At 41.4% G+C, this 22,848-nt stretch overlaps 1 protein-coding gene across 17 annotated transcripts in view; it reads right to left on the reverse strand.

The window, feature by feature from the left end:
* The window catches only part of SGMS1 (sphingomyelin synthase 1), a 209,827-nt gene that overhangs the window by 139,737 nt on the left and 47,242 nt on the right, over positions 1-22,848 (reverse strand). For 3 of the 17 annotated variants that reach the window (XM_043550338.1, XM_043550340.1, XM_037905000.2), the window contains exon 2: positions 16,130-16,258. The exons of the other annotated variants lie outside the window; for them this stretch is intronic. The gene's annotated coding sequence lies outside the window, so the exon portion shown is untranslated. The remainder of the gene's footprint in view (positions 1-16,129; positions 16,259-22,848) is intronic. 17 annotated transcript variants of the gene reach the window in all.

A 22,848-nucleotide genomic window follows, 5' to 3' on the forward strand; every position in this document is an offset into this window, starting at 1 on the left:
CAGCATCCACACAGGCATTGAACCACTGGAAGAGTGCCAAGAGCCAGAGGTAGTTTAAATTGACCAACAGAAGTTCACGGTTTGGTAGCAGACAGTCAGGAGCAAGGTGAAAGAGCAGGCATGAAACAGGACTCAAAATTGAGTGTGGACTCACAAGGCTGCGCCAACAGAAGGCAAATTTTACTGGTAAAACTTGGTAATGTAGACCAAGCCTGCATCTAAAACAATAGTTCTACACTAGTGGAACAATAGAATTGCTATCTGCAGAATCATTGACTGTTAATGACATTCTGTGACATTGCACTCCATATGCTTTATGAAAATATGCTTGGAATGTGAATATAATGTAACTGGAATATGCTTTATGCAAAAGCTCTCTTGTAAGGAAGGTATCATTACAAAGCTTATCTACTGAGTGTGTTCATCCTATTTGTATAAATGTATCATTCTTGTATCTGAAGCTACAAATATGAAGTATTACTCTGAAGTCCTACTGTAACTATGCAAAGTGTGGGCCATTAATGATGGCTTGGAATCTTCACTGATCCCATTAACTAGGACAATTGGTTGTAAATGGCTCTGTTTACTTGTAAGCCTTCCTGCATACAGTGAGTGCCAGCCAGTGAGTAATGAAGTCTCACAGGACATGTGAACATGTCACATGATACTGGAATTCATCTTAAACCTGGTGCTTTTCCATTTAGAAGGAAGGGTGGGAACCCAGAGAGAGACAAAGGATTCCCGCCTTGTGCCAAAGATATAGAAGGGGGTGGAACAGAACAAAGGGGACTGCCAGTCTTGAGAAATCCCCTAGTTACCACCTGAGCTGTAACAAGAACTGTACCAGGGGAAAGGATTGGGACCAGACCTGTGTTGCAGCAGACTAGTGAGACAAGGGTTCTGGAGTCCCAAGCTGGCAGTGGAAAACGGGCTCAGAGATAATTCCAACACATCAGGTGACAGCCTCAAGGGGGTCTCTGTGACCAAACCCATCACGCCTTCTGCCAGCAACTCAATATGGCATTGCAGCATGGAAAATCCAAGAACAGGAGGAGCAACAGTCGAGGTGTTATAGACTGCTTTTTAAAACAGACATGCTCTCTGAGCAAGGGGAGCCATTTCATCACCAGAAACAGAAGGACAAAGCTGGAAAAGCAACAAGGCAAGAGAGGCTTTTCTTTTGCCCCAAGGACACTGACCAGAACCTGAGGACTCTGGGTCATGGCGGAGATTTGCATTCAGGTGTTTGTTTTGTTGGATCTGTACTCTGAGACAACACAAGAGAGTTCAAGTGTGTGTGTTGAAGCAGTTCCTGTGCAATGCCTGTTCCTTACACACCATGTGTCCCTGAGGAGATAAACTGTAAACCAGAGCACCCACAAGGGTGGAGCTCTGGGGGAAGCATATATAAATGACAGGAGAGGTTTGGGAGGTTCAGCACTGGTCTTGGGGCCTAGGGCAGTTGGACAGCGGAGTCTTATGTCCAAAGGAAGGGCTTCACACAGAGAATCTTCCCCTGGGAGCATGCCTATAGTCAGAGACCACACTTGGACTCTGTCCAGACTCAGTTGGCTTGGATGCACAGGGGATCTAAAGGTTGGGTCCAATTATAAAACAGCCTGATGACTGGCCACTAGGTGGACTCAACCAGAGTTGTAAGAACATGTGTATTTATTTTAATGGTTTTTTGTTTGTTTGTTTGTTTTTTTACATACACACACTTATCTCATACTCCTCCCTTAGGACAAGCATATTACTATCAGGCAACCTTTAAGGGGACTTCTCTTTGCATTTTTCAAAGGGTGTAAGAGAGAAACCATGAAGTTGAGATATCATGCAAATCTCCTAACATGCTGCTCACATCCCTCACACCTGAAGTATTTATTAGACGTGGGAAAACTTGTTAGTGCATCTTATAAATAATTAAGTATGACTATACACCAGTGGCTTTGTAAACACAAAAATAGAAAGAGTTAAATATTTAACAAGACAATAGAAAGGAAAAAAATTCTTGTATGAGAGCTAACCTAACGATTCTGACTATGTAACAGTTAAGACTGCACTACTGTGCATTAATTAAAACACAAATAAGTCACCCTGCTACAACATATTGAATGATTTGTAAACACTTCATCTCAACATCTATGGAGAGAGGGCTATATCTATAGTGTCTAAACCGACACAGGAAGAGAATCTGCTAGAGACAGACAAGACCCTTTATGACTAAAAGCAAAGGGAAGACAATCACTATTACTACTGAAAGCAGTCGCACAAAAACGTGACATAGGACACTAAACAGGCGAGTCTAAATTCAGGATAAATCTGAGAACACAAAAAAGATTCACCACATTTTTGAGCAATTTCAAAACTGTAACAAAATGGAAGAAATGAAAACAAGTCAAGTGGACTGCTTACAAACTCGTAATTCTATGGAAAGCAGAGCATATCGATTCAGGCCTAAATCTGTTATTTACTAATAAAAACTTCTGAGTTATGTAGCACTTACATCTCATTTTAGATAAATAGCTTTTTTTACTAGCAGTGTCTGTTTGGCCTGCGCATGCACCCTACGCATCCATATGTGCCCCACAGCGAGGCTATACAGAGCTGTGCAGGTGAACTGCCCTCAGTTCCTTCTCTAGCACAAAGTCCACCAAGGAAACTTTGAAGTAGAGGGGATGGAGGGCGGATAGTGGAGCACCCACAGGGGGACACATTTCAAAGAACTACAATTACTGCACAGGGTGAGTAACCTCTTATTCTTCTGTGAGTACCATCCCTATGGATTTTCCACTGATTTCCAAGCAGTGTCTTTAGAAGGAGGAAAGAGCTTTGGAATAGAGTCCAGTATTGAGGACAGGACTGCACTGCCAATTGACGTGTCAGAGGCATGGACCAAGGCATCATGTTTGGTGAAAGTACATTCTGAAGACCACGTACCAGCTCTGCAAATCTGTTACTGGAATGTCCTCAAGTGGATCCACAAATGTTGATTGTGACCTTGCAGAACGGGCCAATCCCCTGGCAGGAAGGAGGAGGTTGGCAGCATCATAGCAAGCAAAAATACACCCTGGAATCTACCTTGATAGTCTCAGGTAGAAATAGTGGATCCCTTAAATCTGTATGCAATAGAAATAAATAGTCTAGGACACTGGCTCTCAACTTTCCAGACTACTGTACCCCTTTCAGAAGTCTGATTTGTCTTGTGTACCCCAGGTTTCACCTCACTCAAAAAACTACTAGCTTACAAAATCAGACAAAATATATTAAAGTCACAGCACACTATTACTGAATAATTGCTTACTTTCTCTTTTTTACCATATAGTTATAAATCAATTGGAATATAAATACTTACATTTCAGTGTATAGTATATAGAGCAGTATAAACAAATCATTATCTGTATGAAATATTAGTTTGTGACTTCTCTACTGCTTTTTATGTAGCCTCTTGTAAAACTAGGCAAATATCTAGATGAGTTGATGTACCCCCTCGAAGACCACGTACCCTGGTTGAGAACCACTGGTCTAGGACACCTCCAAAATGGTTTGGTCCATCTAGATAGAAGACCAATGCTCTTCTCACATCTAAGGTATGGAAAGAAGCTCCCTGTCCTGAGCTACGTGGTTGGGGGGAGGCACAGGAGAGGAGGTAAACCTCCTCATGGATAGTCTGGTTCAGCTGAAATTCAGACATCACTTTAGATAAGAATTTAGGGTGTGAACCTAGGGAAACCTTGCCCTTGAAGAACACTCTGAAAGGAGGATCTGGCATCAAGGCCCTGAGTTCTCTAACTCTTCAAGCTGATGTAATGGCTATTAAAAAGGCCATCTTCATAGATTCAGTAAGGAACAGGTCACCTTTGGTTAAAAATCGGTGTCTTATGAGACCTCTGAGATTTAGACTGACCCACTCCCAAACTTGAAGGAAAAGGTTCCCAAGTCCTTTAATGAACCTTTGCATTATAGAGTAAGAAAACACTGAGAACCCTTCTATTGGAGAAGGGAATGCTGTTAACACAGCCAAATGAACCTTGAATGAGCCACCTGATAAAGCTGTTCTCTTCAGCTACAGCAGGTAAATCAGGATAAGCAAAAATGAAGACTATTCAGGTCTGAGTTCCAGATGCTCACACCAAAAGCTAAATCTTTTCCACTTCTGAAGGAAAGTACTATGGGTAGATTCTTTTGCAGTTTAAGAATACCTGAGGTACCTCTCCAGAGCAAGTAGATTCTATCCCCACAAACCATTGAGGAACCATGCCTGTGGGTAGAGAACTTCCAGGCTGGAATGACGCACTCAGCCAACATCTTGTGAAAGCAGATCAGGGATGCATGGAAGATTGATCATTGGACCAGGAAACAATTGAAACAGGTATGGGTACTATGCCTGTCTCAGCCATGCTGGGACTAGTAGGGTAACCTTGGCTTTGTCCTGCCTGACCTTGTTCCTCACCCTTAGAATTAGCGGTGTTGGGGAAAATGCTTAATACAGGCCCTTCATTCAAGATAGGAAGGAGGCATTTCGCAGAGCATGGAGGACTACACCTACACTGTTTAATAGAACAGACAATCCTTTGTTTGTGCGGTGGCAAAGAAGTCCATTTCCAGACATCCCCGCATTAAAACAGGTCATATAGGATTTGTGGATTCACTTCCCATTTGTAGTCCTGGGAGAAATGCCTACTGAGGGCATTATCCATGGCATTTTGTACTCTGGAAAAGAGCATTGCTGAAATGTGAATGCAATGGCTACTTACCAATTCCATAACTTTATTGTTTTAGAAAGGGAGATCTCTTGCTGCCTTGACAGTTGATATAAAAACATGCAGGTTACATTGTCCATCATGATCTCAACAGACTTTCCTCTAATGAAAGGCAGAAAAAGGAGACAGACATTCCTGACAGCCCTTAGTTTCAACAGGTGACCATCTGCCCTGGATTGCATGAGCATCAATATGTGCCCCCCATCCCAGCAGTGATGCATTCGCTGTTAGGGTAACTTTTGGCACTGGCCAGAGAAACAGAAAACCAGTGTTGATGTTGTGGTGCTCTTTCCACCAATCAAGGGAATTTTTCACCTGGGGCGAAACAAAAACGTGTTCATCTAAGCTGTGTCTGTTTAGTGAGCAGACTATTCTGAGCCAAAAGAATGTATAATCTTGAATGGTCTGTGACGAAAGTGCAAGCCATCATGTGATCCAGGAGCTGGAGGCAGTTCCTCACTAAGGTCATTCCAACTTGGAAGTTGAAGGCTTTCTTGAATAGTTCTGATAAGGTTTAACAGAATAACAAATCTGTCCATGAGAAGATAAGCTCCGGCAGTCAGCATATCCAAGGATGCCCCTTGGAAGTGTGTTTTCTCTCAGTGTGGACTTCTAGACATTGAGCTGGAGGCCTAAGCATTGAAACAAAAATAGGGCCTTCTGGGTGGCTGACAGCACTTCTTCATAAGACCAACCCTCCAACACCCAAATGTCAAGGTATAGAAATACAACTATCTCCCAACAAAAGTCAACAGCCACCACTGCCAGAACTTTTTAGAGCACTCGAAGTTGAGGAGACTCTGAAGGGAAGCACTTGATATTGGAAGTGATCCTGTCCTATCACAAAAGACAAGCATCTTCTGTGAGATGGTTGCATCACAATATGCAAATATGCATTTTGTAGGTCAAGGGCTGAAAACCAATGCTCTGGGTCTAATGAAGGAATTATCACTGCCAGAATCACCATCCTGAATTTTTGAGACTTTACAAATTTGTTTAGCAACCTTAGATCTAAAATTGGTCTCCACCCTCTATTTTCCTTTGACACAAGGAAATACTTGAAAAGAAACCTTTCCCCTTATGCTGAGCAGGGACAGGCTCTATTCCTCCTAGAAGAAGAAAGAAATCTATTTCCTGTCTCACTCAGCAGGAGCTCATGAGAAGTGTCCCTGAAGAGGGATGGGGAAGGTAAGGTTCGGGGGGAGGGATGTAAAGTGGATGGTGTATCCTGATGTAACCCTCTCCAAAACCCATTTGTCTGTAGTAATTTATTCCCCTGCTTGTTGAAAATGGGAGAGTCGGTTTCCATATGGGGGGAGGTGGGCAAACTACTGCAGCTGGTAGACTAAAGAGTGGGGAAGATTCAAACCCTCAACCAGCCCAGCAAAACTAGTCTTTTGATGACAAAGCTGCTTGTGTATTTGAACCAGACAGATTTGTAAAAAGAAAAGGAGGACTTGTGGCACCTTAGAGACTAACAAACAGATAGATTTGTGGTTCTCTTCCTGCAGAACCAGTGCTTCTTTCTATAGGGGTTCAGTAGGACTCTGGAACAAGAAAAAAAACCCCAAAACCTGTATTGGACGGGATCTCTGAGAAGCATGCTATCTATCTACCAGCAGTAGATAAAACCAGGACTGCTGAAGCCATGATGCCCTGTGCATATCTACTGCTGTTGAGACAGAACGAGCCATGCTGTCTGCCACATCTAAGGATGCTTGAAGTGATGTCCTAGCTAGTAACTGCTCCTCAGAAATGACAGCCTGACATACCCAGATAGTACGGAAGCTTGCTCGTAGCCATATTTAAGAGTTACAGACTTCCCCACTCCACTGGTACTGGAATCTGTAGCCTGAACAATAATGGATAGAGATGTCAACGATTCCAAGACCATCGACCTGGGGTGGGGGAGGGGGGAAAAATCAAGGTCTTTTAGGGGCAAACTCTCAGCAAGGTGAGTTGTAGCTCCTCTCTCTGGGACCTTTGGAGGTCTCTGAAGCCTTTCCTTTTCTAGGGGAGGGATAAGCTGACGTTGAAGAGGCAATGGATCTGCCTGGAGACTAATGTACAGACGGGTTCTCCTGACCTGGCTTGGAAACAGTGTGAAGGAGCATTCCACCATAAGCCCCATCTTGATTTCCCGGTTCTTCCTCATCTTGGATTTAAGGGCTAAACAGAAGTTACACTTTTGTGGGATGTGTGACTCTCCCAGACAGCAAACACTCTTGGCCTCCAGCAAGTCAAGCAGCATTTGAAGCCCAGAGAGCTGGACATGCCCTCCTGAGGAAGGCAATCGTTACCAAAAGGAGGAGAGAGGAAAAAAGGCATAGTCCTCACACTAGTAAAACTAAACAACTATACTAAGCTGTATACTAAGCTAAACTTACTCTAGAAAAATTTTTATAGACAAGGTATGCTCAAGGTGGGGACATGCTATAGCTCCATCTCAGGAGCTTTAGTGCGGGGCACAAGGATGTATAGAGCACATGTCCGGACTGAATGAATATTGCTAGCAAAATTCTCCGATTGAAGGTGCGTGGGGCACATGAGAACCAGAAGTAGAGCACCCACAGGGATATTACTCAAAGAAAGTTCAGCCTCTGTTTACTCCTTATTTGGGAAACATGGAGAAAAGAAAGGAAGACTGCAGAAGAGTAAAATCCACAGAGATCGGCAAGGATGTCTCTCTGCAAAGATGTCCCTCTTTGCACTTAAACTCCATTCACACATACAGTATTTCAACTACAGCATATAAAATACACCTCATGAGTACTTTTCATGATGATCTCAGAACCAATCAGCCAAAATGCATTTCCACTAAGTTGTCAGCAACCTTAATGGGAAAAGTGAAAAGTTATGACTGCATGCGAAGCCCTATAAAAAACGATACAATCAAAATCAGTAATACCAAGTTAAACATAATTTCACCTAGCCTGACATGAAACAAAATATGAGAACAAAAGTTGTAAAGATTACTCCTGCTCCTAAAAGGAATAATTCAATTATAATAGATCCAGCCAAACACTAATAAAAGCATATTTATGTTAGCATTTTAAAGCTCATCGGTCACTTTTAAAAACCTCAGAATTTGCCAACTGTTACTATTTTTAACTACAGTTCGAAAAAGTAGTAACTGAACTGTAAGATCTTGCCACAGCTGTTGACTTTTAAATTGTTAAACTCAGATGCTGTAAGCAAACTAAGAAATCCAGATAAATTTAAAATAGCCATGGAAGTCACACAAGCAGCCAACAAAGCCAAAAGGTGGGTGGGAGGGGGAGTCACAGAGAGGAACTGCTAACAAAAGGGCAGCAAAAATGGTTGTTCATATGTCCTGAATAAGAAGGACTTGAACCAAGCTCTACTGGAGTCCCTGTATTGGTGACTGTAGACTGTCTCTAATCTGTCCTGAAAGCAATTAAATCCCCACCTCAGGAGTGATTTAGATGGAATCTCAGTGTTGAATAATGACATCTCAACTTGCTATCTCAACTAATCTGGAAAAATACGGAGGACGTGGTTACTGCTCAACTCTCTAGCTTAGATTAAAGACTATATATATTGCAAGTGAAGCTGGTGAATAATGGATTTTTTTTTTAATTTGCTGGTAATTCTGAAAAATAAAGAACAATCTCAGGTCAAACAAAATGTTTTATTTTTTAAAAAAAAATCAAAATGTTTTGTTAGATTTTGGCCATTTAAAATGGTTAGATTTTGACCCTTTTGATAAATTTTTAATAAAAACTAGAGGAAATTTTGAAACTGAAAGTCTTTCTAAACTGAAAATACCAAAACATTTAGTTTTAAAATGTTAACATGAAATGTTTATATTTTGGAGTTTTTTTAGAATTTTTTTAACCTAAACAATGAATTCAACACAAATTAATGAAGTGTTTCAGTGTCACCCAATCTTTATTTTTTTGCAAATAGTTTTCGTCAAAAAATTTGCTCAGCTCTAACTGTAAGCAAGAAATTTAATCTGTTGGTTTATCAGCAACCAATGCAGACAATCAGGGTAATAGTCACTTTATCTATTCAGCATCAGCCTGCTAAATGTTTACTTATTCCCTCACCCCTTTACCAACAAATTACAAGTCTCAGTGTCAGTTTCAAGGGAAACCAACTGGAAGACAAGATGAAGAATCCATAGGTGTCCAAACATGTAATCTAAATCAGATATGTAAAAGCATACTACTGCAATATTTTACCTATTACTGTCTTGTGACACGGCACCCCATAATGCTTTATGGAAATATGCTTATGAATGTAAATATGACATAACTGGAATAGGTTTTATGCTACATATGCCATGTAACATATCTCTGCAAAGGTTCTGATCTACTGAATATATTCATCCTATTTGTATGCCTGTATCATTTTTGTATTAGAAGTTATGAATATTGGCTGTGTACTTGTTTGATTTTAAGTAGCCTTAGTAAGGCATTTGGTCAGCTTCTTTAGAAAGGAATTTGCAAGTGAAGTGTCCAATCAAGAAACACTTAATGGACAATGGATCTTGGAAGACTCCAATCCTTATAAGAAGTCTTCCTGAGGACATTCAAGGTAGTACATGAACAATGGCTGCCACCGGTAAAGTTCTGAGTTATGCATGGACATGTGACTTGCCCATGTGACTCCAAAACTCCATCTTGTGCTGGGATTCTACACAGGGGAGGAGGGGGTCTCCACCCACAAAAGAAAGTCTATTTAAGCCCCTGAGAGACCCCTCCATTTTGTCTTCAGCTGGCTCAAGAGAGAGCCTCTCTAGCCCCAAAGGATGCCTGAAAGAAACTGGAACAAAGGACAGTAACCACAGGGTGTCAGTGATTGCTGGACCCAGACTAGAAGGAGGCTAGTCTGTAAAAGAAACCTACTGGAACATCTCTGAGGGTAAGATTTCATCATTAATCACTTTCTTACTGTATTAGGTTTAGACTTGTGTGTTTTATTTTATTTTGCTTGGTAATTCACTTTGTTCTGTCTGTTACTACTTGGAACCACTTAAATCCTACTTTTTGTATTTAATAAAATCACTTTTTTATTAACCCAGAGTATGTACTAATACCTGGGGGGCAAACAGCTGTGCATATCTCTCTATCAGTGTTATAGACAGCGAACAATTTATGAGTTTACCCTGTATAAGCTTTATGCTGGGTAAAACGGATTTATTTGGGGCTTGGACCCCATTGGGAGCTGGGCATCTGAGTGTTGGAGAAAGGAACACTTCTTTAGCTATTTTCAGTTTAGCCTGCACAGCTTTTGTGGGATATTGTTCAGACCTGGGTCTGAGTTTGTAGCAGGCAAGCATATCTGGCTCAAACCAGGCAGGGTTCTGAAGTCCCAAGCTGGCAGGGGAAACAGACTCAGAGTAGTCTAAGCACATCAGTTGGCAGTTCCCAAGGGGTTTTCTGTGATCCAACCCATCACATGTCTAATCCAGGATAAAGTTATTAGAACTGCAGTTCCCAAACTGTGAGTCACAACCTCAAACGGGGTTGCAGCGATCCTTTGTGTGTGGAGCACATCATGCTGCTCCACGCAGTGTGAACTTGTATGTATTATCCTGTGCACAATAAGACCTCATATACACACCATACACAGAAGGTTACGCGGAGGACACCATTTTTTCATGCAGCATGACCTCACACATGATGCATGCAAGGTCACCCTGCAGAGGATCTCCATGTCACGAGACTTCACTCATCTGGCGTGTGTGAGATCATGTTGTGTAAAGGATGCCATTTTTTCTCTTCATAATGGCATCCTCCATGCTGTCTGGGGTCCCAGCAGGAAATAATTCATTAAAATGGGGTCTTGCCGACAAAAAGTTTGGGAACTGCTGTTCTAATAACTTTATCCTGGTTTAAACAGTAATAGGTAAAATCTTGCAGTAGTATACCTTTACTACTTTGGATCAGGCCCATGACGGGTAAAAAGAAAATGCAACGTTTAAAAAAAAAAGAACACTGAGACCTATAATTATAGCTATACTTAACATATCGAACAGATTTCTGAAGCCAATATCGTTCCTACCTGTCAATTTTTCAGTGAAAACCCTAAAAGCATATACTTATGTTTGACTGCAAATGTTCATTAGTGAGAACTGATAAACAGCTTCAAAGATGGTTTAAACATCTTAACTTCAACACCATGAAACTTACCCTCACTTGGGATAAAATAAGGGTAGTTCCCCCTAAATCAAATGAGATACTCCAATTTATACCAGCTGAGGGCAGTACCTCTAAAACAAGCAGCACTGATGAGAGAAGGCTGAACAAGCAAAAGTCATTTTAGAAAGCCAAAATCTAACAGCTATAGTAAGACTGTTACACAGTGTCATTGTTATACATGGTCAAATCAAGGCAAATGAAAAGTCCCAGATAGCTCATTTAATCTGATGTTTTTCATAAGACATCACATGACTGGCAAGTGTGAGGCAGCATCTTTTTCTAACAGATTTGCAAGAGTATTAAACAAATTAAAGATGAGAAGCCTCATCAAACTGCTCTGAAACACCAAAAACTAAACTGGCAGAGTGCTGCTGCAATGAACGGTCTAATAGTTAAGGTTATGAAAATTATTTCTGCATCCATGAGAAGGGAAAACCAGGCTGGACAAAAACAGCAAAACGCAGTTTATATTTATAAACTTGCTTTGTCACATTATCACCAAACTAAGTCAAGAGGCAAAGGGCAGGTCCTACAGCTATTGCACAGAACCAGGTTCAAATAAAAAATGACTCACGTCTTTGACTGTGGGCTTCATCTGGTATGGAAACAGGAACTGCAATATCAGATCAGACCAGTGAAATAACGAATCCACTCTCCAACAGTGGCCAGTACCATATGGTTTACAGGAAGATACAAGAAAGTCCATACAGACATTTATGGACTATGATCCATACATTTGCTTGCATATGTCCTACTCCTATGTTTTTCAAACATGATGCAGTGAAGCCTACACAAAGGACTACCTTCTAATAGGAATTTCCCTGTCAGTTAACTCCTTTAGAGTGCTTAAGGCTAATTTTACAATTTATTTGAGCTTTTACAGACCAGCTTTACAAGGAAAGCAATACATTCTAGTCCCCAGATGACCACTTAAAACCATTTTTAATGTGTAACAGTATTCCTAAAGAGGAGACTGAAACAAGATTTAACAATTCTATCCTTGTGTGCACTAGTTAACTCATTTTGATGATATTTTTACATATGTACAAACTGGAGTCTCACTCAAAACCAAATAAAGCATCTTTTATTGCAGAGTTCCATGTACTTACAATATACTGATGTGCAAGAAAAATGTATAACTTTTGTGTCCTATGCAAGTGTTGCCTATTTTATTGTCAAATATGCAGTTTATTCAAAATATACCAGAAACTGAAATACTTGCAAACTATTACATGAATAAGTCTTTACACACACAAGTCTGAAAACAGTAGTCTGCAAAAAAACTTCCAACAATAAATTATCAGAAGATACAAACATTTAGTTATATCAGTAATAAATGAACTACAGAGGAAATGAGTATTTGCCGACATAACAGGAACATGACACTGACAGATCAGGTGCCAGTGCATGCTGAAGCCAGGCCAATTCACTTGTGTATTAGTATAGATCAAAATGATTGCTAAATGTATTAGAGTGTATTTTGTGTTTAAAACTTCCTGAAAACTAATGGGGTGTTACTTGCATTGTTTTCACTTATCTGTAGAAGCAAACATTTACATTATGTATACCCCTGTAATTAAATAACCCATCAAAGGAGAAAGAAGCCTTGTAGAATGCAAGGGCTTGTCTACATTACCCGCAGGATCGATGGGCAGAGATCGATTCAGCGGGGGGTTGATTTATCGAGTCTAGTCTAGATGCGATAAATCAACCGCCGAGCGCTCTCCCGTCGACTCCGGGACTCCACTGGGGCGAGAGGCAAAGGCAGAGTTGACTGGAGAGCGTCAGCTGTCGACCCACTGCAGTGAAGACACCGCGGTGAGTAGATCTAAGTACGTCGACTTTAGCTACGTTATTCACGTAGCTGAACTTGCATAACTTAGATCGATTCCCCCTTTTCCCTCTGCCCCAATGTAGACCACGCCCAAATGAAGAACCGTAAGAGAAAAGAGCTAATTTCAAACAAGTGGTCATTGTGTGGGATGATTGGAGGTCAAAGACTCAAAATGCATTCCTCACTCTCGGTCTTCAAAGGAAAAGCCCACATGGGTAGTCACCCTGTGAGCTTTTTTTCTGTGACAAGAAGCTGTAAGTATGGATTCATGGAAAGATCCTTCTGTTTGGATTCTTACAGGGAAGTGTACCAGATGCAAAGCAAAGATCCCCAGAGACAAACTGGTACCCTGAAAAGACATTTGGGAAACTGGCAGTTTATTACATCATTGCCATCATTTTGAATTACAAACTATGACTCACCTGTGTATATATTTTACCTGCTTTCACTTCTCAGTAACTCTCACTTCCTTGCCTTAGTTAATAAACCTTTCGTTAGTTTTTACTATATAATTGGCTACTAGCGTGGTTCTTGGTATAAGATCTAAAGTACCAGTTGATCTGTGGTAAGCGACTAGTCTCTTGGGACTGGGAGCAACCTGATGTGGTAAGTTTTTTTTTTTATTTAAGAGACCTATTATCAAAAAGTCCAGTTTCAATAAGTGGTTAAATAGAGTGGAGAGTCTAAGGGGACTGTCTGTGACTCCATGGTTAGACTGGTATCGTGATCTAGGAGTTCACATTTGTTACTGGCTTGGTGAAATCTAATGATAGAACACACTACCAGCATGGTGCGTCTGCCCTGTTTTCTGACCATCTACCCTGAAGTAGGCACTCATAGTTGTGAGCCACTCCAGACAGGGCGACAGACACTAGATACTTAAAGTAGATTTATTCCTCATTTGTATTGCAATAGCCACCAAACACCCCAATCAGAATTGCTGTTAGATGCTATATAAAAGCATAAGAGGTGCCCCGAAGAGTTACCAATTTAAGATTTAACAAGTGTGCGTAATGTACCACATGAGTGAAAATGAGTGGCAGAATGAGGGTAAAAATGATACAATGATAAATATACCATTTCAGCAAGTGTCCAGTTAAGTGTCCATTAAGCTATCAAATGATTTGGACATTTGTTCACCTTTTCCGAAAGAAAATGATGTAAAAAGTTATGAAATTAAACCAACTCATTTCCAGTACTAACAGAAATGCAATTCAAGACATTCTAAGGACTGCATCCTGTTACACAACTATTCTAAATCCTTGGATTTAATTTTCTCAAAAAACAAAGATAAATATTGCCCATATGTTTTTCAGCTACCATTATTTTTGAAAATTGGGGAAAGTGTGCAACCATTAGCTGGTAGTCTTCAAGTTGAGTACAAATCATTTAACAACAAGAATTCAAAACAGAATCCATTGCTAGATGGATGCTAGCTGTATCTAGCATCAAACCTTTCTATTTACCAGGGAAGGAAATGTGTCTCTTTTACAGGATCTCTGCTTATACGTTCAGCCTGCTGAACTTACATTCATCTTTAATTAGCAGATGATTAAATTATTCATAGCATCTGTCTATGAAAGGTGAACAGAGAAGTTGAATTAACAGGGTGCTAGTGGCTGCTGTTGCCTGGAGAAGAGAATGTGTTCCATCGTTAATATTTATGTAACTGAAAAAGTTGGCAAGGATTTTTAATGAGTCTTTGATGAAGACAAGATCAAAGTTTTACGGAGGTTTGTCCAGAACAGTCTCATTGCTACTACTCTTCAGAAAACAGCAACTTAAAATTATTAGCCCCTGCCACTAGTAATCTACTTAAATGTGAGGGATGCAAAGAAAACCATCAAAATTCCTTCAATGTTAGCAACATGTTGAGCAACCGAATTTAAGTGTTTTTCTTTTTATATGTTTTGTATCTTTGCAATCAATATTGCTGTACATTGACCATATTCACTGTAATATTAACGGAGTCTTAGAATCTAGAGATGCAAAGTGCTATTTCCTTATATATTCTAAAGCATCATCTGCTTTTTAGAGATGGGGAAAATCTATCAGAGAGAGGTTAAAGTTGACCTACAAAAGATTTTTTTAAAGCTAGGTTTGTGCATCTTTATGCTAGATGAAAGGCTGAATGTTATTTTTCTATCCTTTAAAAAAAACAAACAAACAAAAAAAAACCACCTTAAAAATATCAGAAGTGTCCAGTTTAGTTTCTACTGATTTTCTGGAAGGCGTCTAGGAGATGAAAGGGATGTAAATCTTCAAATGAAGGTGTCAAGGTGCTGAACCTTTAATAAAAGGGCTTCCTTATTTGAAATCTTAGTCGCTGAAGTAAAATGTTTGTTAAACATCAGAGTTTTAACCATTCTCTCTCAAAATCCCTTCTCTTAGCAGCTCTACTTTCATTCCCTTGGCTCATGATATCACTCTATCTCTAGTACTCTATGAAGAGTCAAAGTGCCTAGGTAAGGATTGAAATCCCAATGGAAAAACAACACGAGACACCTTGCAGGAATTTTTTATACACAACTTAAAGGATCATAAAGAAACAAAAACATGTATACCATAAAGCATCAGAAAAGGTCAAAAGCCCAATTTCTTTTCTTTTTGTAGAGCATTTCACCTGCCAAAGTCACACAGCAAGAAAGGCAAACCTGGTAACAGAAGCCAGGTTTTGTGTGGCTCACAGTCTGGTACCCTTTCCAATGGGCCACACTGGTTTCAGCAGCAAGGACAGCAAAGGTTTGCTTATAAAGAGTCCCATTAGAACAATTACACTTTATTTGCATCTGGTTTTTGGTCTTATATTTCACCAAGATGCTTAACATTAAGAATATTTTCATATCTAACCTGCCTTAGAACAAAGAATTTGCTGCATTAAATGCTGTAGTTTCTCCCTACAAGCAAAAAGTGTGCCTAATGCAAAAAGCAAGGTGGCACAGGAAATGTCCAAGCATATTGCCTTGATTTTCTATCATATTCTCTATTAAGTCAATACTATTGAATCAAAGCTTTGCTTGAAGAAACCATCCAGTACAGCTTCTAGAACAAATAGCAATACTGAATTAATTAGTACAATGCTTCTATATATGGGTGTAAGTAGAGGCAAACAAAGCTCAAACTGCTTCCAGACATGTATTGTACAAACTGCAGCATCAAAAAGCTGAATGAATGGCAATTAACTAAAAAGTCAAAGAAAGTAGTCCTCCAAACTTTAGGTAATTTTAGTACTGATTTACAGTAGTAGATAAAATATTACCCAAAGTGATGGCAATGATGCAACTAAATTCACAAAATACCTCTTGAAAGGCAAAATGAGATCTAAATTACAGGTAAGACATCTGTAATGGGATGGCACTCACCTCACTCGAGCGTCCCCTTGTTCAGGTGTGTGCCTGCACCTCTCTCAGTCTGTGGTGATCCCTGTCTGTGGTTTCTCAGGTGATCTCAGTGAATTGGCCCTCTGGCCAAGTCAATACACAGACTGTGGGCTTTCAACAAAACAAAACCATTTTCAGGATAAACAGTTCAACGATAAAAAGTCTCAGTCTGCAGTCTTTAAACAGTCCCAGCCCTGGTATTGAACCATACTCCCTGGAGGCAATGGTTTTGCCCTTTCGGCCCCAGCTTCCCAGCTGGGCCACTAATTATCTCAGTTCCCCTTGTGGGAGTGTATTAAAGTCCAATACAGCTCAATGTTTAGTAAATTGCTGACCCTCTTCAGGGCCTTCAGTCCCCTCTCTGGAAGTAGATTTAACTCCCTCCTCAGGGAGTATGCCATTCCACCTGTGGCTGGTGAAGAGGGGACCCAGGCCCACCCATTAGTCCAGGTTCCAGCCCAGGAATCTATGAATAGCAGCCACATGCCGCTGTCTCCCCTTTCAACTTCTCATAATGCTGCTATGATTCCCTGGGCTACTTCCCCATGGCCCCCTCACCTTCACGAATGCTTCACCCTTACCATAGGGCTGAAGTCTTGTACTCAGTCCCAGCAGCCAGCCAGGAGCTCTCTCTTGCTCCCCTGGTCCCTGCCAGCACTCAGCTGTCCATGGTACTACAGCTCCCTTACTATAACATTTCTTTGCCATTTCTCTTAATTATGCCATTGAAGCTTCCCCAACTTCTACCCCAAGGCCAACAAAAAACACTAATAATTGTTATGAGGGAGAAAAGGAATAAACATTTTGGATTTAGAAAGTCTTACGCCAATATTTCCAAACTTATATTCCTAGATCCATATTTAGACACGAAGATAAATGTGGCCTGATTTTCAGAAGTCTGTCATAAGTCATAATGACATCAGTGGGTGCTGTGTGCACACAGCATGTCTGAAGATTAAGCCACTTCTATTTAGCACCCTTTAAGATTTAGTAGTCTACCCTTAGGCACCAATGGTTTTCAAACATCGGCTTTAATGTTCACAAAACAGGGTTGTACAGGTCTCAGAGGTGTAATTTTGATGTGGCTCATAAAGATTATGGATTCTGTAGTTACTTGACAAGCTGGTTCCTTAAATCACAGGACAGTTAAACTTCGTATTGGCAACCACTCTTAATACTCAACTAATGGCTTTAACCTTTATATACAATCTAAGCGACCTTAGAGAGAACATCTACAGCTTACTTGCAACAACTTCTTCTTTTGTATGGCTGTATAGAGCCGCAACTACAATTTCACCTAAAGTTTATCAAGCCAGATGGCTACATCAGGAGTGGCAAAATTTATAGCAGGGATGCCTCTTTCATATTTATAAATTGGCAGTAGGTGGTGATATGTTTGATGGTCTGTCATGGAGAGCCACACACGCAAGCTGGGGAGTCCTTGATTTTCCATTTGTGCATCAGATGTCTGCTTCTACCATGGTTGGTTCAGATTTGGTTCAGAGTTGACCAAGATGAGCATGGAAGGTCGAACCCAAGAACCTTCTGAGTAGGATCCGGCACAAGGTGCTTATTCTTTAATTTGTGTTTAGCCCATTCTACTTTCCAAGCCTCCTTCTGATCATAGCCTGATTGCATGAGGCTAAGTGAATGTTCCCAGAAAGATGCTGAGGGGAAGCGGGGGGGGCACACTGTCAAGGTCTTGGTGGATAGGAAGACATCTGTTTTCCTGGATTCGCTGAGCTTCACAGAGTGTTGCAGAAGTTTGGCATATCGACGGGGGAGCAATGTTAGACAAAACAGGTAGCCATGGTGTTGGAGTCAATTTAAGTGTTCCAATGATTCACTGCATCACACATCACTGTATTCAGCTGGCTGTCAACAAGTCGTGTGTGGCTGCATCTGCTCCATTCCGGTGCACAATATTCAGCTATCGAATATACAAGTGTCATTGCAGATGTTCACAACATTCATGCCAATGCACCCTAGGTTGTACCTGCTAGTTTCTGAATTATGCTGGCTCTCGTTTTTATCTTTGCAGCTACCTTCTCAAGGTGATCATGGAAAGTGAGGGTGTGGTCAAGTTTCACTCCAAGGTATATTGAGGCATAATCATGTCACACATTTTTACCACAGAAAGCTACTTTCACTGTGTTTTTGGCACTCCTATTATCGAGATGAAAAGTGCTTGCTGCTTACTATTATTTTTCCAGGGTTTGGTTTGAATCTCCATTTCCAGAAGTATTGTTCCATAATTCGGAGGTCCTCAGTTAACCGCCCTTTCATAGAATCATAGAAGATTATGCTTGGAAGAGACCTCAGGAGGTCATCTAATCCAAGCCCCGGCTCAAAGCAGGACCACCCCCAACTAAATCATCCCAGCCAAGGCTTTGTCAAGCCAGGACTTAAAAACATCTAAGGATGGAGGTTACACCACCTCCCTAGGTAACTGATTCCAGTGCTTCACCAACCTCCTAGTGTCATGGAGGTTTGGTGCTTGGATTGTCATGGCAAGATCATCTGCATATCCAAATTTTTGTGATTTAATTGGAGGCATGTCACTTACGTAAATATTAAAAAGGGTTGGCCTGAGTACAGAAACTTCTGGTAGCCCACTGTTTATGGTATGGGGTGAGCCGGTCTTATAATGCAAGTAAACCCATAGGCGTCTGTTACTCAGCATGGTCCACAGCCAGCAAAGTGTTTGGCAGCAAGGTATAATTTTTGCAAGTTTCAGCATCAGGGCCTTAATCCATACAAAGATGACAGGTCGACAAATACTGCACCAGTCTTTAGTTTTTTTCTGATAGCCAGCCTCAGTGTGAGTTGTGAGTTCCAGAACTTGGTCGCAACAACTACGTTTTGGTCGGAAGCCTGCCTGTTTGACAGGGATAATTGACTCAGTAAAAGGGCGTTCTCATTCTTTTGAGGATGATACGTTCAAATCGGCCGATAGCTTCCTACTTCATCAGTGGGCTTCCCAGGCTTTGGAATGGTAATTACCATTGCCTCACGCCATATTTCAGGGATCTGTACTGTCCTTAAGGTAGCGGAATACAATGTTGCTAGCCATTGGAGTCCTTTGGGGCCAAGATGGTGGAAGAATTCTGACAGAATACCGTCAGGGCCTGCAGACTTCCATTTTCATTCCTAGAACCCTGCACAGATACCCAATTAAAATCCGTGGGCAGGAGTCACACACTGCTGCATGGACAAGACTCCTGTCCGGGAGCATGAGAGGGACAGCTGCCGGTGAGCCTGGTGCCCACACCAGTAAGTAAGGCTGGAGGAGGCGCAATCACGCTAGAGGAGTTGCCTGGGCTGGGCGCTGGCTCCTGAGAGCGGCAGTCCAACGTACTGCTGCTTTTGCCGTTGCAGTTCCTGGCCCAGTTGCTGGCCAAATTCCTGCTGGGCTCAGTCATTGTCATTAGAGCCCTGAAGCTCCGCAGACATCTGCTTTATATCCATGGATATATATTGTGTATCCGTGCAGGACTCTATTCATCACGGCAGGTCCTTCTTTTACTTCCTCAATGCTGATAGTGGAAGGTTCTCCTGAGGGGATTGATTCAAGTGTCTGGTAGAGTTGTTGATACACTTCTCTTCTTGTGTGTTTATCAAGTGGTCCTTTGTGTGCTCCACCAGTTTGGAGGCTACTGAGTTTGCCCAGATTTTTGGTGGCCAATACTCTGCAGGATTAGCGGACTCAAAGCATCACAGTAGTGTCCAGGCTCGATGGCTTGAATGTGTGAAATCAAGGTTTTGCATGCAGAAAAGCCAGGAATGGCATCTTACTGTGTCAAGGGAGTGTAGTGGGGTTTTTGCTGTTTGAGAGCTCCTGGCCTGAGTGCTCGGTAGCCCTGCTTTTGGCCATTTTGTGCTAGGGGCTTTATAGATGTTGGTAATGTGGAGCTCCCCTACTTTGATGGTTGTGGTAAATGTGGTCTCCCCTTCAGTTGGTGAAATAACATTAAAATCACATGTGTCCTCGATGTATATTGCCAAGCCATATTTCGGATGATAATGGCGAGTCATTAGGTTGTATCCATAGGTATAGTAGTGCCTAGCCTGTTGGTCACTGCTAACATGGGTCTCTTGCAATATGAGGATGTCAATATTGTGAGTCTTCAGCAGGTTTCCAAGCTACTTGCATTTTGCCAGTAAGACTCCTTCAACATTAAGTTGCAGGATGCTTGGTCCAGGGTCTATTTGATACATTGTGTGGCCCTAAGGAAGAACTTTAGGATTTGTTGAGTTGCGATGACCAGGAGATTACTGAGCCATTGTTTGGTTGCTGAGTTGATGGAATCTGTTGTGAAAACAAAGGGCTTAAAAAAAATTAAACAGAAGGAGATCTTCGTAGACCTTAAGTTTCAACCCAAAAATGTGAACAGACTCAAAACAGCTTTTGAAGATCATCTTAAAAACAGAAATTTTTAAAGATATACTGGCATTTGCTCATTAAAAAGTCAACTGAACAGTAGATTTAAGTATTTTTAATTGAATGTTGTGTTTACAAATGAACAATTTTTACCTTTTACCTGGCAGGACACTTGTCTGAAGGACTGAGTAACATAGGTACTCCTATACTGGATAGTGGCCCATCTAGTCTGGCATTCTTTCTCAGACAGTGGCTTGTACCAGATGTTTCGGAAGAAGGTTCAAGACGTTTGTGGCAGACAGTTGTGGAATAACCTGCCCAAGAAGCTTCTTCATAATCCCAGTAACTTTTAGTATGGAGACTTATGAATCCCCATCTTTTTCTCTAATTAAAGTTCACTATAGAATCATAGAATATCAGGGTTGGAAGGGACCTCAGGAGGTCATCTAGTCCAACCCCCTGCTCAAAGCAGGACCAATCCCCAATCAAATCATCCCAGCCAAGGCTTTGTCAAGCCTGACCTTAAAAACTTCCAAGGAAGGAGATTCTACCACCTCCCTAGGTAATGCATTCCAGTGTTTCACCACCCTCCTAGTGAAAAAGTTTTTCCTAATATCCAACCTAAACCTCCCCCACTGCAACTTGAGACCATTACTCCTTGTCCTGTCCTCTTCTACCACTGAGAACAGTCTAGAACCATCCTCTCTGGAACCACCCCTCAGATAGTTGAAAGCAGCTATCAAATCCCCCCTCATTCTTCTCTTCCGCAGACTAAACAATCCCAGTTCCCTCAGCCTCTCCTCATAAGTCATGTGTTCCAGACCCCTAATCATTTTTGTTGCCCTTCGCTGGACTCTCTCCAATTTATCCACGTCCTTCTTGTAGTGTGGGGCCCAAAACTGGACACAGTACTCCAGATGAGGCCTCACCAGTGTCGAATAGAGGGGAACGATCACGTCCCTCGATCTGCTCGCTATGCCCCTACTTATACATCCCAAAATGCCATTGGCCTTCTTGGCAACAAGGGCACACTGCTGACTCATATCCAGCTTCTCGTCCACTGTCACCCCTAGGTCCTTTTCCGCAGAACTGCTGCCTAGCCATTCGGTCCCTAGTCTGTAGCTGTGCATTGGGTTCTTCCGTCCTAAGTGCAGGACCCTGCACTTATCCTTATTGAACCGCATCAGGTTTCTTTTGGCCCAATCCTCCAATTTGTCTAGGTCCCTCTGTATCCTATCCCTGCCCTCCAGCGTATCTACCACTCCTCCCAGTTTAGTATCATCTGCAAATTTGCTGAGAGTGCAATCCACACCATCCTCCAGATCATTTATGAAGATATTCAACAAAACCGGCCCCAGGACCGACCCCTGGGGCACTCCACTTGACACCGGCTGCCAACTAGACATGGAGCCATTGATCACTACCCGTTGAGCCCGACAATCTAGCCAACTTTCTACCCACCTTATAGTGCATTCATCCAGCCCGTACCTCTTTAACTTGCTGACAAGAATACTGTGGGAGACCGTGTCAAAAGCTTTGCTAAAGTCAAGAAACAATACATCCACTGCTTTCCCTTCATCCACAGAATCAGTTGGAGTATATACTCCAACTTTTTGTTTTCTGAGGCCTGGTCTACACGGTTTTTGAGCTGGTATAGCTGTCTTGGTTAAAGTTGAGTGTGATTTTTTTTTTTTGTAAAACGTACCAGTACAATCCCTACTGTGGAGACAGTTATGCTGGTATGTACATGCCTTGTAACAGACAGTAGGGCTCATTCTCCTTCCCATATGGGAGTAAGCTATAGTGATTGTAAGTGCATCCACACTAGAGGCTGTACCAGTTTAACTTTACTGACATAGTTAAAGAGGTACCATTTATGTGTTTAAACAAGCCCTTAGCACATTTCTAATCCATGACATTACCTCTCACTCGATAGCTACTTAATTTCCTTATTAGCATCTGAAGAATTTTAACAAAAGCTTTTGAAAATGCAAGTAAATGTCATCTCGTTCTCCTTTATCCTCTATTTTGTGGATATGCTCAAAAAATTCTAATCAGTAAGCGACATAATTTTCTTTTTCAGAAACTGTGTTGGTTTACCCCATCATCATGTTTGAGCAAGGAGTTTTACCATTCAATTTTTTAATGTCAGCCACTTTTCCTGGTGCACAGACTCACTAATTTGCCATTCCCTACTACCTTTGGAGAGTGATAAAAAGCACTTGCTACTATACAGTCCTGTAGTATAGTAAACAGTTTTAATGACATTGCATATTACCAACTGCTCAGACACTTCATTCCTAAATCCCTTCAAAACTCT

Source organism: Chelonia mydas, chromosome 7, assembly GCF_015237465.2.
Source record: "Chelonia mydas isolate rCheMyd1 chromosome 7, rCheMyd1.pri.v2, whole genome shotgun sequence".
NCBI classification, from domain to species: Eukaryota; Metazoa; Chordata; order Testudines; family Cheloniidae; genus Chelonia; species Chelonia mydas.